This window comes from Grammomys surdaster, unplaced genomic scaffold (genome assembly GCF_004785775.1).
Source record: "Grammomys surdaster isolate TR1022 unplaced genomic scaffold, NIH_TR_1.0 126035, whole genome shotgun sequence".
Lineage (NCBI taxonomy): Eukaryota > Metazoa > Chordata > Mammalia > Rodentia > Muridae > Grammomys > Grammomys surdaster.
The window spans coordinates 2,784,918-2,798,385 of record NW_021620848.1 but is presented as its reverse complement, the minus strand read 5'-3'; positions in this window follow the sequence as shown (position 1 = coordinate 2,798,385).

Below are 13,468 nucleotides of genomic sequence, written 5' to 3'. Positions count from 1 at the left end.
ACACATGGTATTCACTCACTGATTATTGGATATTAGCCCAGAACCTTGAAATGCCCAAGATGCAACTCACAGGCCACATGAAGCCCATAAAGAAGGAAGACCAAGTGGGGGTGATTCGGTCCTTCTTAGAAGGAGCAACAAATTACTCAAGGGAGCAAATATGGAGACAAAGTGAGGGACAGAAACTGAAGGAGGGGCCGTTTCAAGACCACTCCACCTGAGTATCTATCCCATGTGCAGTCACCAAAGGTAGAGGCTGTTGTGGAAGTCAGGAAGTGCATGCTGATAAGAGCTTGATATGGATATCTCCTCATAGATCTTCAAGAGTCTGACATACTCAGAGGCAGATGCTCACAACTAGCCATTGAACTGATCATGGGGTTCTCAATAGAGGAGTTAGAGTGAAGACTGAAGGAGAGCTGAAAGGATTTGCGGCACCATGAGGAGAGCAACAATACCAACCAACCACAGCTCCCAGGGTCTAAACCACCAGCCTGGGAGCACTTAGGGAGGGATCCAGCTTTTCACTTGAATATGTAAGAGTGGAGGGCCCTGCTGGGCATAGGTGGAAGAAGAGAACCTTGACTGCATGAAGGCTGGATGCCCCAGGGGGTGGGAATTTTGAGGGTGGGGAGGTGTGAGTGGGGGGGGGGTAGATAGAGGTTACATTCACAGAGAAGAAGGAGGAGGGGTGAGGGGATTGGGGGTTCCTGGGTGGGTGGGGGATGGGGTAAGGGGACAACATAGGAAATGTAAATAAAACATCCAATTTAAAAAAAAAAAAAAAAAGAGGGCTGGTGAAATAGCTCAGTGGTTAAGAGCACTGACTGCTCTTCCAGGGGTCATGAGTTCAAATCCCAGCAACCACATGGTGGCTCACAACCATCCGTAATGAGATCTGATGCCTTCTAAGGGGGTGTCTGAAGACAGCTACAGTATGCTTACATATAATAAATGAATAAAAACTTTAAAAAAAAAAAAGAAATGCTCAACCTATACTCAGGAGCAGATGCTATAGCTCCCCCAAAATCTGGTTTTTAGCTCTCTTCTGACCTATTCAGCACTTGGACACTACCCAATCTGATAAAACCCCAGCGTCTGCTTACAGATACAGGGTTCTGGTTTAAAGAGACTTCTTGTAGCAGTCAGCTAGGTGATATCTTTGCTGATGGGATTTCTCTCACAGCTTATCAACCACATCATACACTAAGCAGATGATTTCATAGATAATTGTCTATTGCTTTAGTTGGAGATACACACAAGTGGCTTTGTTTTCTTTAAATGTCTGATAATTCTGCTTTTAAAACTAATGGCATTTTATTTCAAAAAATTTTCCAAAAACTTTTCAAGCATCAGAAAAAATTCTCTAGTTATACAGACTAATTCATTTTAGGTGACAGAGAAAATCCTGATCCTTAAAATACCAAATTCTTGCCTTCAGGCCCACAGCTCTGCACTGGGCAGAACCTGTGTTCCAGACCCCCTCCCACAGCCAGAGACAGCTTGACTCCCAGAAGGGCCATCACAACCAGGCTCTCAGCTGAGATACTTCCTGTCCCAATACCTGGCCTAGCAGGGACTCTCACAGAGCCCATTGGATGCAGGACCTATCCTCCCTGCTGGAGACACATCATCTTTCCAGTCCACAACTGCACCCGGGAGCCGATCAGGTGCTCTAACCTCACCCTACCATACCCACAAAAAGAGACAGCTCAACTCTCAGGAAGTCCATCATAGCCATGCTCACAGAGACAGCCTGACTCAAGGAGGCCCATCATAACCAGGTTCACAGGAGGGACAGGATCAAATCAGAGACAGCAAGGCCAGTTAACACCTGAGATAACCAGTTGATGAAGAGCCAAGCACAGGAACATAAATAACAGAAACCAATGCCACTTGGGCACCATGAGAACCCAGTTATCCCACTTCAAGCCCTGGATACCCTAACACACCTGAAAAGCAAGATTCCAACCTAAAATCTGATCTCATGTAGATGACAGAGGACCTTAAGAGGGACATAAATAACTCCCTTAAAGATATACAGGAGAACACAGGTAAACAGCTGGAAGCCCTTAAAGAGAAAGCACATAAAATCCCTTAAAGAAATACAAGAAAACATAAACAGGTGAAGGAATTGAACAGAACCATCCAGGATCTAAAAATGGAAATAAAAACAATAAAGAAATCACAAAGGGAGGCAACCCTGGAGATGGAAAACCTATGAAAGAGATCAGGAGATATAGAAGGAAGCATCACCAACAGAACATAAGAGATAGAAGAGTGATTCTCAGGGGCAGAAGATACCATAGAAGATATTGACACAACAGTCAAAGAAAATACAAAACATAAAAACATCCAGGAAATCCAGGACACAATGAAAAGACCAAGCCTAAGAATAATAGGAATAGAAGAGAATGAAGATTCACAGCTTAAAGAGCCAGAAAACATCTTCAACAGAATCATAGAAGAAAACTTCCTCTACTTAAAGAAAGAGATGGCCATAAATGTACAAGAAGCCTACAGAACACCAAATAGATTAAACCAGAAGAGAAAATCCTCCCATTACATAATAATCAAAAACACTAAATGCACAGAATGAAGAAATAATATGAAAAGCTGTAAGGGAAAAAGGCCAAGTAACATATAAATGCAGACATATCAAAATTACACCAGACTTCTCAACAGAGACTCTAAAAGCCAGAAGATTCTGGACAGATGTCATGAAGACCCTAAGAGAACAAAACTGACAGCCCAGACTACTACACCCAGCAACACTCCCAATTATGATAAATGGAGAAACCAAAATATTCCATGACAAAACCAAATTTAAACAACATATGTATACGTATATGTATGTGTATATGTATATGCATATGATATATATGTATATATATTAATCCAGCTCTACAGGTGATTCTAGAAAGAAAACTCCCATACAAGGAGAGTATCTACACCAAAGGGGGAAAAATAATCATCTTACAACAAACTCAAAATGTGAGATTCACACACACATAATTCCACCTCCAACAACAAACATAACAGGAATTAACAATCTTACGTGTTTAATATCTCTCAACATCAATGAAATCAATTACTCAATAAAAAGACATAAGTAAACAGACTGGATATGCAAGCAAGATCCACCATTTTGGTGCATTCAAGAAACATACCTCAATGACAAAGACAGATACTACATCAGAGTAAAAGTTTAGAATGAAAGTTTTCCAAGCAAATGATTCCAAGAAAAAAAGCAGGAGTTGCCATCCTAATATCCAATAAAATAGACTTTTATCCAAAAGTTATTAAAGAAGATGAGGAAGGGCACTTCATATTCATGAAAGGAAACATCCACCAAGATGAATTATCAATTCTGAACATCTATGATCCAAATGCATGGGCACCCACATTTGTTAAAAAAAAACTTTGCTAAAGCTCAAAACATACACTGGACTTCACATAATAAGAGTGGGAGACTTCAACACCCTACTTTCAATAATGGACAGGTAATTGAAACAGAAACTAAACAGAGACACAGTGAAGCTAATAGAAGTTTTAAGCCAAATGGATTTAACAGATATCTACAGAACATTTCACCCTAAAATAAAAGAATATATCTTCTTCTCAGCACCCCATGGTATCTTCTCCAAAAGTGACCACATAATTGAACACAAAACAAGCTTCTATAAGAAGATTGAATAATCCCATTCATTCAATTAGATCACCATGGACTAAGGCTGCTCTTCAATAATAACAAAAATAACAGAAATTCCACATATCCACATACTCATGGAAAGTGAATAACTCTCTACTCAATGATAATTTGGTCAAGGAAGAAGTAAAGAAAGAAATTAAAGATTTTCTAGAATTTAACAAAAATGAAGCCACAGCAAGCCCAAACTTAGGGGACACAATGAATGCAGTGTTAAGAGAAAAATGCATAGCACTGAGTACTTTTATAAAGAAATTGGAGGGATCCCACACTAGCAGTGTAACAGCACATCTGGAAGCTCTAGAACAAAAAGGAGCAAACACACCCAATAGGAGTAGATGGCAGGAAATGATCAAACTCAGAGCTGAAATCAACCAATTATTAACAAATTATTAAACAAAGAGAATTATAAAAAGAATCAACAAAACTAAGAGCTGATTCTTTAACAAAATCAACAAGATGGATAAGCCCTTAGCCAAACTAACTAAAGAGCAAAGAGACAGTATCCAAATTAACAAAATCAGTAATGAGAATGAAGACATAACAATAGAAGCTGAGAAAATAAAAAAAAAACCCTATCAGATCCTACTACAAAAGTCTATACTCAACAAAACTGGAAAATCTAGATGAAATGGGTGATTTTCTAGACAGATACCAGACATTAAAGTTAAATCAGTATCAGATAAACTATCTAAATTGTCCCATAACTCCTAAAGAAGATCAGTCATTAAAAGTTTCCCAACCAGGAAAAGCCCAAGGCCAGGTAGTTTTAGGGCAGAATTCTATCATACCTTCAAAGAAGACATAATACCAGTACTCCTCAAACTACTCGACAAAAGAGAAACAGAAAGAACACTACCTAATCCACTCTATGAAGCCACAGTTACACTGATACCTAAACCAGACAAAGACTCAACAAAGAAAGAGAACTTCAGACCAATTTCCCTTATGAATATTGATGCAAAAATACTCAATAAAATTCTCACAAACTGAATCCAAGAACACAAAATGACCATTCACCATGATCAAGTAGACTTCATTCAAGACATGCAGGGATGGTTCAATATACAGAAATCCATCAACATAGTGCACTATATAAACAAACTCAAAGAAAAAAAACCACATGATCATCTCAGATGCTTAAAAAGTGTTTGACAAAATACAACACTGCTTCATGCTAAAAATCTTGGAAAGATCAGGAATTCAAGGCCCATACCTAAGTATAGTAAAAGCAATATACAGCAAACCACCAGCCAACATTAAATTAAATGCAGAGAATCTTGAAGCAATCTCACGAAAATCAAGGACAAGGCAAGGCTGCCCACTCTCTTCCTATTTATTCAATATAGTATTCAAATTTCTAGCTGGAATAGTTAGACAACAAAAGGAGGCCAAAGGGATACAAATTGGAAAGGAAGAAGTCAAGGTATCACTATTTGTAGATGATATGATAGTATACATAAGCAACCCCAAAAATTTTACTAGAGAACTCTTAACCTGATAAACAACTTCAGCAAAGTGACTGGATATAAAATTATATCACCAATTTCTTTATGAAGTTACTCAGTGCTATGAATTTTCCTCTTAGCATTTCTTTCATTGTGTCCTATGGTTTGGGTATGTTGTGCCTTTATTTTCAATGAGTTTTAGAAAGTCTTTAATTTCTTTTTTATTTCTTCCCTGACTAAGTTACCATTGAGCAGAGAGCTATTTGGTTTCCACTATTAGGTGGGCTTTCTCTTGTGTCTATTGTTGTTGAAGTCCAGCCTTAATGTGTGGTGATCTGATAGGATACAAGGGTTATTTCAATCTTCTTTTATTTGTTGAGGCTTGCTTTGTACCCAATTATATGGTCAAATTTTGAGACTGTTCCTTGAGGTGCTGAGAAGAAGGTATATTCTTTTGTTTTAGGATGAAATGTTCTATAGATAGCTTAGATGCATTTGGTTAATAGCATCTGTTAGTTGGATTATTTTCTGTTTGGATGACCTGTTTATTGGTGAGCATGATGAGATGTTGAATAGTGTTCCCACTATTATTGTGTGGGGCTCAATGTGTGATCTGTGCTTTAGAAAAGTTTCTTTTATGAATGTGGATGTCCTTGCATTTTGCCATAGATGTTTAGAATTGAGACGTCACTTTGATGGATTTTTTTCTTTGATGAATATGAAGTGTCCTTCCCCACCTCTTTTCATAACATTTGATTGAAAGTATATTTTATTAGATAGTACAATGGCTACTCTAGGTTGGTTTTTTGGGCTTGTTGCTTGGAAAACCTTTTTCCAGTCCTTTACTTTGAGGTAATGTCTATCTTTGTTTCTGAGTTATGTTTCTTATATGCAGGAGAATGATGGGTCCTGATTACACATCCAGTCTGTTAGCCTGTGTCTTTTTATTGGTGAGGTGAATCCGTTGATGCCGAGAGATATTAATGACCAGTCTAAGATTGTTATTTTCTGTTATTTTGATATTGCAGGTGTTACCGAGTGTGTGATCCTCTTCTTTTGAATTTGCTATGGGATGATTAATTTCTCGTGTTTTCTTGGATGTAGTTACTTTCTTTGTGTTTGAAATTTCCTTCCATTATCCTCTGTAGAGCTAGATTAGTTGAAAAATATTGTAGTCTAGCCTGACATTTGTGGTCTCTTAGAGTCTGCAAGGCATTTGTCCAGGATCTTCTGACTTGTAGAGTCTCTGCTGAGAAGTTAGGTGTAAGCTTGAGAGCTCTGTCTTTATACCTTTCTTGACCCTTTTGTCCTGCAGCTTTTAATATTCTTTCTTTGTTCTGTACCTGTTTTGATTATTATGTGGCAGGAAGACTTTCTTTTCTGATTCAGTTTAGTTATCTATAAGCTTCTTGAATGTTTATAGCCATCTCTTTGTTTAGGTCAGGGAAATTTTCTTCTATGATTTTGTTGAAAATGTTTTCTGGCTGTTTGAAATGGGAATCTTCAACCTCTTCTGTTCTTGTTATTCTTAGGTTTGATCTTTTCATTGTGTCCTGAATTTCCTGGACAGTTTGGGTTAGGAACATTTTATACTTTATATTTTCTTTGACTCATGTGTCAATATTTTCTTTCTTTTTTATTAGATATTTTCTTTATCTACATTTCAAATGTTATCCCCTTTCTTGGTCTTCCCCTCCAGAACCCCCTTATACCATCTCCCCTCCCCCTGCTTCTCTGAGGGTGTTCCCTCATCCACCCACCCACCCACTCCCACCTTCTGGTCCTTGAATTCCCCTACACTGGGCCATGGAGCCTTCAAAGGACCAAGGACCTCTCCTCCCATTGATGCCCCAAAGGCCTTGCTCTTCCACATATGCAGCTGGAGCCATGAGTCCTTCTATGTGTAGTCTTTGGTTGGTGGTTTAGTCCTTGGTAGCTCTGGGGGGGGGTCTGGTTGGTTGATATTGTTGTTCTTTCTATGGAGTTGCAAACCTCTTCAGCTCCTTCAGTCCTTTTTCTAACTCCTTCACTGGGGACCCAGTGCTCAATCCGATGGTTGGCTGTGAGCAACTGCTTCTGTATTTGTTAGGCTCTAGCAGAGCCTCTCAGGAGACAGCTATATCAGGCTCCTGTCAGCATGCACTTCTTGGCATCCACAATAGTGTCTGGGATTGGTGACTGTATATGGGATGGATACTCAGCTGGGGCAGTCTCTGGATGGCCTTTCCTTCAGTCTCTGCTCCACACTTTGTCTCCATATTTGTTCCTGTGAGTATTTGGTTCCCTTTCTTATATTTTTGGTTGTGAGCCTACCAGCTTGGTTCCCCTTTCTAAGAAGGACAGAAGCACCCACACTTCGGTCTTACTTCTTGAGCTTCAAGGGGTCTGAATTGTATCTTGGGTAGTCCAAGCTTTTGGGCTAATATCCATTTATCAGTGAGTGCATACCATGTGTGTTCTTTTGTGATTGGGTTACCTCACTCAGGAGGACATTTTCTAGTTCCACCCATTTGCCTATGAATTTCACGAATTCATTACTTTTAACAGCTGAGTAGTACTCCATTGTGTAAATGTACCATATTTTTTGTATCCACTCATCTGTTGAAGGACATCTGAGTTCTTTCCAGCTTCTGGCTGTTATAAATGAGGCTGCTATGAAAATAGTGGAGCATGTGTCCTTGTTATATGTTGGAGAATCTTCTGGGTATATGCCCAGGAGTGGTATAGCTGGGTCCTCAGGTAATAACTATGTTCAATTTTCTGAGGGACTGCCAGATGCAATCCTACGAACAATGGAGGAGTGTTCCTCTTTCCTCACATCCTTGCCAGCATCTGCTGTCACCTAAGTTTTTGATCTTAGCCATTCTGACTGGTGTGAGGTGGAATCTCAGGGTTTTTTTGATTTATATTTCCCTGATGACTAAGGATGTTGAACATCTCTTTAGGTGTTTTTTGGCCATTCCTCAGTTGAGAATTCTTTGTTTAGATCTGTACTCCATTTTTTGATAGGGTTATTTGATTCTCTGGAGTCTAACTTCTTGAGTTCTTTGTATATACTGGATATTAGCCCTCTATCTGATGTAGGATTGGAAAACATTTTTCCCAATCTGTTGGTTGCCACTTTGTTCTATTGACAGTCCTTTGCCTTTACAGAAGTTTTGCAATTTTATGAGGTCCCATTTGTCGATTCTTGATCTCAGACCATAAGCACTGGTATTCTGTTCAGGAACTTTTCTCCTATGCCCATGTGTTCAAGGCTGTTTCCCACTTTCTCTTCTATTAGTTTCAGTGTATCTGGGTTTATGTGGAAGTCCTTGATGCACTTGGACTTGAGCTTTGTACAAGGAGAAAAGAATGGATCAATTTGCATTCTTCTACATGCTGACCTCCAGTTGCACTAGCACCATTTGTTGAAAATGCTGTCTTTTTTTTTTTCCCCAGTGGATGGTTTTAACTCCTTTGTCAAAGATCAAGTGACCATAGGTATGGAGGTTCATTTCTGGGTCTTCAATTCTATTCTATTGATCTTCCTGCCTGCCTCTTTACCAATACCACACAGTTTTTATTATTATTATTATTATTATTATTATTATTATTATTATTTTTATCACTATTGCTCTGTAGTAAAGCTTGAGGTCAGGGATGATGACTCCCCCAGAAGATCTTTTATTGTTGAGAATAGTTTTTCGATATCCTAGGATTTTTGTTATTCCAAATGAATCTGCAAATTGCTTTTTCTGGTTTGTTTTTGTTTTTTTCTTTTTGGAGACAAGGTTTCTCTGTGTAGCCCTGGGTGTCCTGGAACTCACTCTGTAGACCAGGCTGTCCTTGAACTCAGAAATCTGCCTTCCTCTGCCTTCCAAGTGCTGGGATTAAAGGCATGTGCCACCACTGCCTGGTCCAAATTGCTCTTTCTAACTCTATGATGAGTTGAGTTGAAATTTTGATGTGGATTGCATTGAATCTGTAGATTGCTTTTGGCAAGATGGCCATTTTTACCATATTAATTCTGCCAGTCCATGAGCATGGGAGATCTTTCCATCTTCTGAGATCTTCTTCAATTTCTTTCTTCAGAGACTTGAAGTTCTTGTCATGCAGATCTTTTATTTGCTTGGTTAGAGTCACAACAGGGTATTTTATATTATTTGTGACTATTTTAAAGGGTGTCATTTCCCTAATTTCTTTCTCAGTCTGTTTATCCTTTGAGTAGGACACTACTGATTTGAGTTAATTTTCTATCCAGCCACTTTGCTGAAGTAGTTTATCAGGTTTAGGAGTTCTCTGGTGGAATTTTTGGGGTTACTTAAGTATACTATCATATCATCTGCAAATAGTGAGATTTTGACTACTTCCTTTCCAATTTGTATCCCTTTGACCTGCTTTTGTTGTCTAATTGCTCTGGCTAAGGCTTCAAATAGTATATTGAATAAGTAGGGAGAGAGTGGGCAGCCTTGTCTAGTCCCTGATCTTAGTGGGACTGCTTCAAGTTTCTCTCCATTTAGTTTGATGTTGGCTACTAGTTTGCTGTATACTGTTTTTACTATGTTTAGGTATGGGACTTGAATTCCTGATCTTTCCAAGACTTTTATCATGAAGGGATGTTGAATTTTATCAAATGCTTTCTCAGCATCTAGTGAGATGATCATGTGTTTTTTTTTCCTTTGAGTTTGTTTATATAGTGGATTGCATTGATGGATTTCTGTATATTGAACCATCCCTGCATTCCTGAGATAAAGCCTACTTGATCATGATGGATGATTGTTTTGAAGGGTTCTTGGATTTGATTTGTGAGAATTTAATTGAGTATTTTTGCATTGATATTCATAAGGGAGATTGGTCTGAAGTTCTCTTTCTTTGTTGGGTCTTTGTGTGGTTTAAGTATGAGTGTAATTATGGCTTCATAGAATGAATTGTGTAGTTTTCTTTCTGTTTCTATTTTGTGGAATAGTTTGAAGGGAATTGGTGTTAGGTCTTCTTTGAAGGTATGATAGAATTCTGCAATAAAACCATCTGGTCTTGGGACTTTTTTGGTGGGAAAGCTTTTAATGACTACTGCTATTTCTTTAGGGGTTATGGGACTGTTTAGGTGGTTTATCTGATCTTGATTTAACTTTGGTACCTGGCATCTGTCTAGAAAATTGTCCATTTCTTTCAGATTTTACAGTTTTATTGAGCATAGGCTTTTGTAGTAAGATCTGATGATTTTTTGAATTTCTTCAGCTTCTGTTGTTATGTCTCCCTTTTCAGTTCTGATTTTATTAATTTGGATACTGTCTCTGTGCCCTCTGGTTAGTCTGGCTAAGGATTTATCAATCTTGTTGATTTTCTCAAAGAATCAGCTCCTGGTTTTGTTAATTCTTTGTATAATTCTTTTTTTTTCTACTTGGTTGATTTCAGTCCTGAATTTGATTATTTCCTGCTGTGTAGTTCTCTTGGGTGTATTTGCTTCTTTTTGTTCTAGAGCTTTCGGGTGTGTTGTCAAGCTGCTAATGTATGCTCTCTCCTGGTTTTTATTTTATTTTAATTTTTGAGGCACTTAGAGCTATGAGTTTTCCTCTTAACACTGCTTTCATTGTGTCCCATAGTTTTGTTGTGATGTGCCTTCATTGGTATGATGTATCTACTAGTCTATATCTTTTTATTGGGTAATTGAGTCCATTGATGTTAAGAGATTTAAGGAAAAGTAATTGTTGTTTCCTGTTATTTTTGTTATTAGAGGTGGAATTATGTTAGTGCTGCTATCTTCTTTTGGGTTTGTTGTAAGAAGATTACTTTCTTGCCTTTTCTAGGGCGTTGTTTCCCTCCTTGTATTGGAGTTTTCCACCTATTATCCTTTGTAGGGCTTCACTGTGCAAAGATATTGTATAAATTTGGTTTTGTCATGGAGTATTTTTGTTACTCCATCTAAGGTAATTGAGAGTTTTGCTGAGTATAATAGCCTGGTCTGGAATATGTGTTTTCTTAGGGTTTGTATGATCTCTGTCCAGGATCTTTTGGCTTTTATAATCTCTGGTGAGAAGTCTGGTGTAATCCTTATAGGTCTGCCCTTATATGTTACTTGACCTTTTTCCCTTACTGCTTTTAATATTCTTTCTTTGTTTTGTGCATTTGGTGTTTTGATTATTATGTGCTGGGAGGTGTTTCTTTTCTGGTCTAGTCTATTTGAAGTTCTGTAGACTTCGTGTATGTTCATGGGCATCTCTTTCTTTAGGTTAAGGAAGTTTTTGTTTATAATTTTGTTGAAGATATTTACAGATCCTTTAATTTGATAGTCTTTGCTCTCTTATGTACCTATTTTCCTTATGTTTGGTCTTCTCATTGTGTCCTGGATTTCTTGAATGTTTTGGGTTAGGAGCTTTTTGCATTTTGCATTTTCTTTGACGGTTGTGTTAATATTTTCTATGGTATTTTCTGCACTTGTGATTTTTCTTCTATCTCTTGTAGTCTTCTTGCGATGCTTGTGTCTGTGACTCCTGCTCTCTTTCCTAACTTTTCTATCTCCAAGGTAGTCTCCCTTTGTGATTTCTTTATTGTTTCTATTTCTATTTTTAGATCCTGGATGGTTTTGTTCCATTCCTTCACCTGTTTGGTTGTGTTTTCCTGTAATTCTTTAAGGGATTTTGTGTTTTCTCTTTAAGGGCTTCTAGGTGTTTACCTGTGCTTTTCTGTATTTCTTTAAGGGAGTTATTTATGTCCTTCTCAAAGTTCTCTATCATCATTATGAGAAGTGATTTTAAATATAAGTTTTGCTTTTCCAATATGATGGGGTATCTGGGACTTGCTATGTTGGGTGAACTGGGTTCTGATGATGCCAAGTAAACTTGGTTTCTTTTGCTTATATTCTTGTGCTTGCCTTTCGACATCTAGTTAGCTCTAGTGCTCCTTGCACTCACACTCTCGTACTGGAGCCTGTCTCTCCTGTTTTCTTGGTTGTGTCAGAGCTCCTCAGAGTCCAACTGTTTCTGTGATCTTACGTGTCAGAGCTCCTGGGAGTCAGACTGCCTCTGGGATCCTGTAATCCTATGATCCTGGGCATGTTAGAGCTCCTTGGAGTTCAGCTTCCTCTGTGTGTTGTGGGATTGGTTGCAGAGGTATTGTCCAAGATCTGCTCAATGTACCAGCTCAAATCAGAAGGAATCTGTGCCAATGTGTCAGGGTATGGTGTCTTCATGGGAACAAACCAGTTAGGAGTCAACTGCTCTGGGTACAGTGGATCCTCAACTGCTCTGAGTGTGTCAGATTCTCTGAGATGGGTCTGAATATGGTGTCTTCCAGGGAGTATACCAGCTATGCGTCTGCCCAAGCAGGAAGGACCAGGGGAAGGGGGTGGAAGGGGAGTGGTATTAGGGAGAACAGAGTTTTGGTGGGTGATGGGACCCTAGTGCGCTGCCTCTAGTTTCCCAGATGCAGCTCTGGCACTTCAGGTTGTGTGGGAGGGTTCTTAGCAACTGCTCTGAGTGCAGTAGATCCTCTGGGATGGGTCTGAATATGGTCTGATTGTATTTTCCTGTATTTCTTTAAGGGATTTATTTGTTTCCTCTTTTTAGGGCTTCTACTTGTTTGCCTGTGTCTTTTTCTGTATTTCTTTAAGGGAGTTATTTATATTCTCCTTAAGTTCCTCTATCATTTTCATGAGATGGGATTTCAGGTCATAGTCTTGGTCTTCAAGTGTGTTATGATATTCAGGGCTTGCTGTAGTAAGGGACTGGATTCTGATGGTGCCATATTGTATTGGCTTCTGTTGACTATGTTCTTGTGCTTGCCTTTCAGCATCTGGTTGTCTCTGGTGTTTGTTTGCCTGAGTGCCTGCATTGGAGTAGGCCTCCTGAGAGACAGGCAGAGCTGTGGGGTATGGAGCTATATGTTGCTCCTTGGTGGAGCTGATGTAGGCACAGACCTGAAGGAAGATGGAGCTCAAGTCTGCTAGACTTGCTGGGGTCCTTGAAGGTGGTTATATTGGGGCAACTGGAGGGGATGCTTCACTTGTGTGTTTCAGATTAGAGCCTGCCTCTTTGGAGGCAGGTATAGCTGTGGGTGGGGTACAGTGAGCTGCTCCTTGACTGCTCTGGTGTGTGTGTAGACTAGAAGTTGTTAAGTATTTTTAAAAATGCAAGTTCTTGTTCTACCTAGAGCACTTTGCAGAAAATCTTTGTTTGAAATTGAAGAAATTGGCCATTAAAGTGGGAATATTTTGTAGAAAAAGTGCATGATACCAATATTAAAGAATTGTTAATAGTAAGCCTAGTAGTTACAACCAAAGAAAAATGATCAAGATAACATTGCATTGGAAAGAAATTTATACAATCTGTTT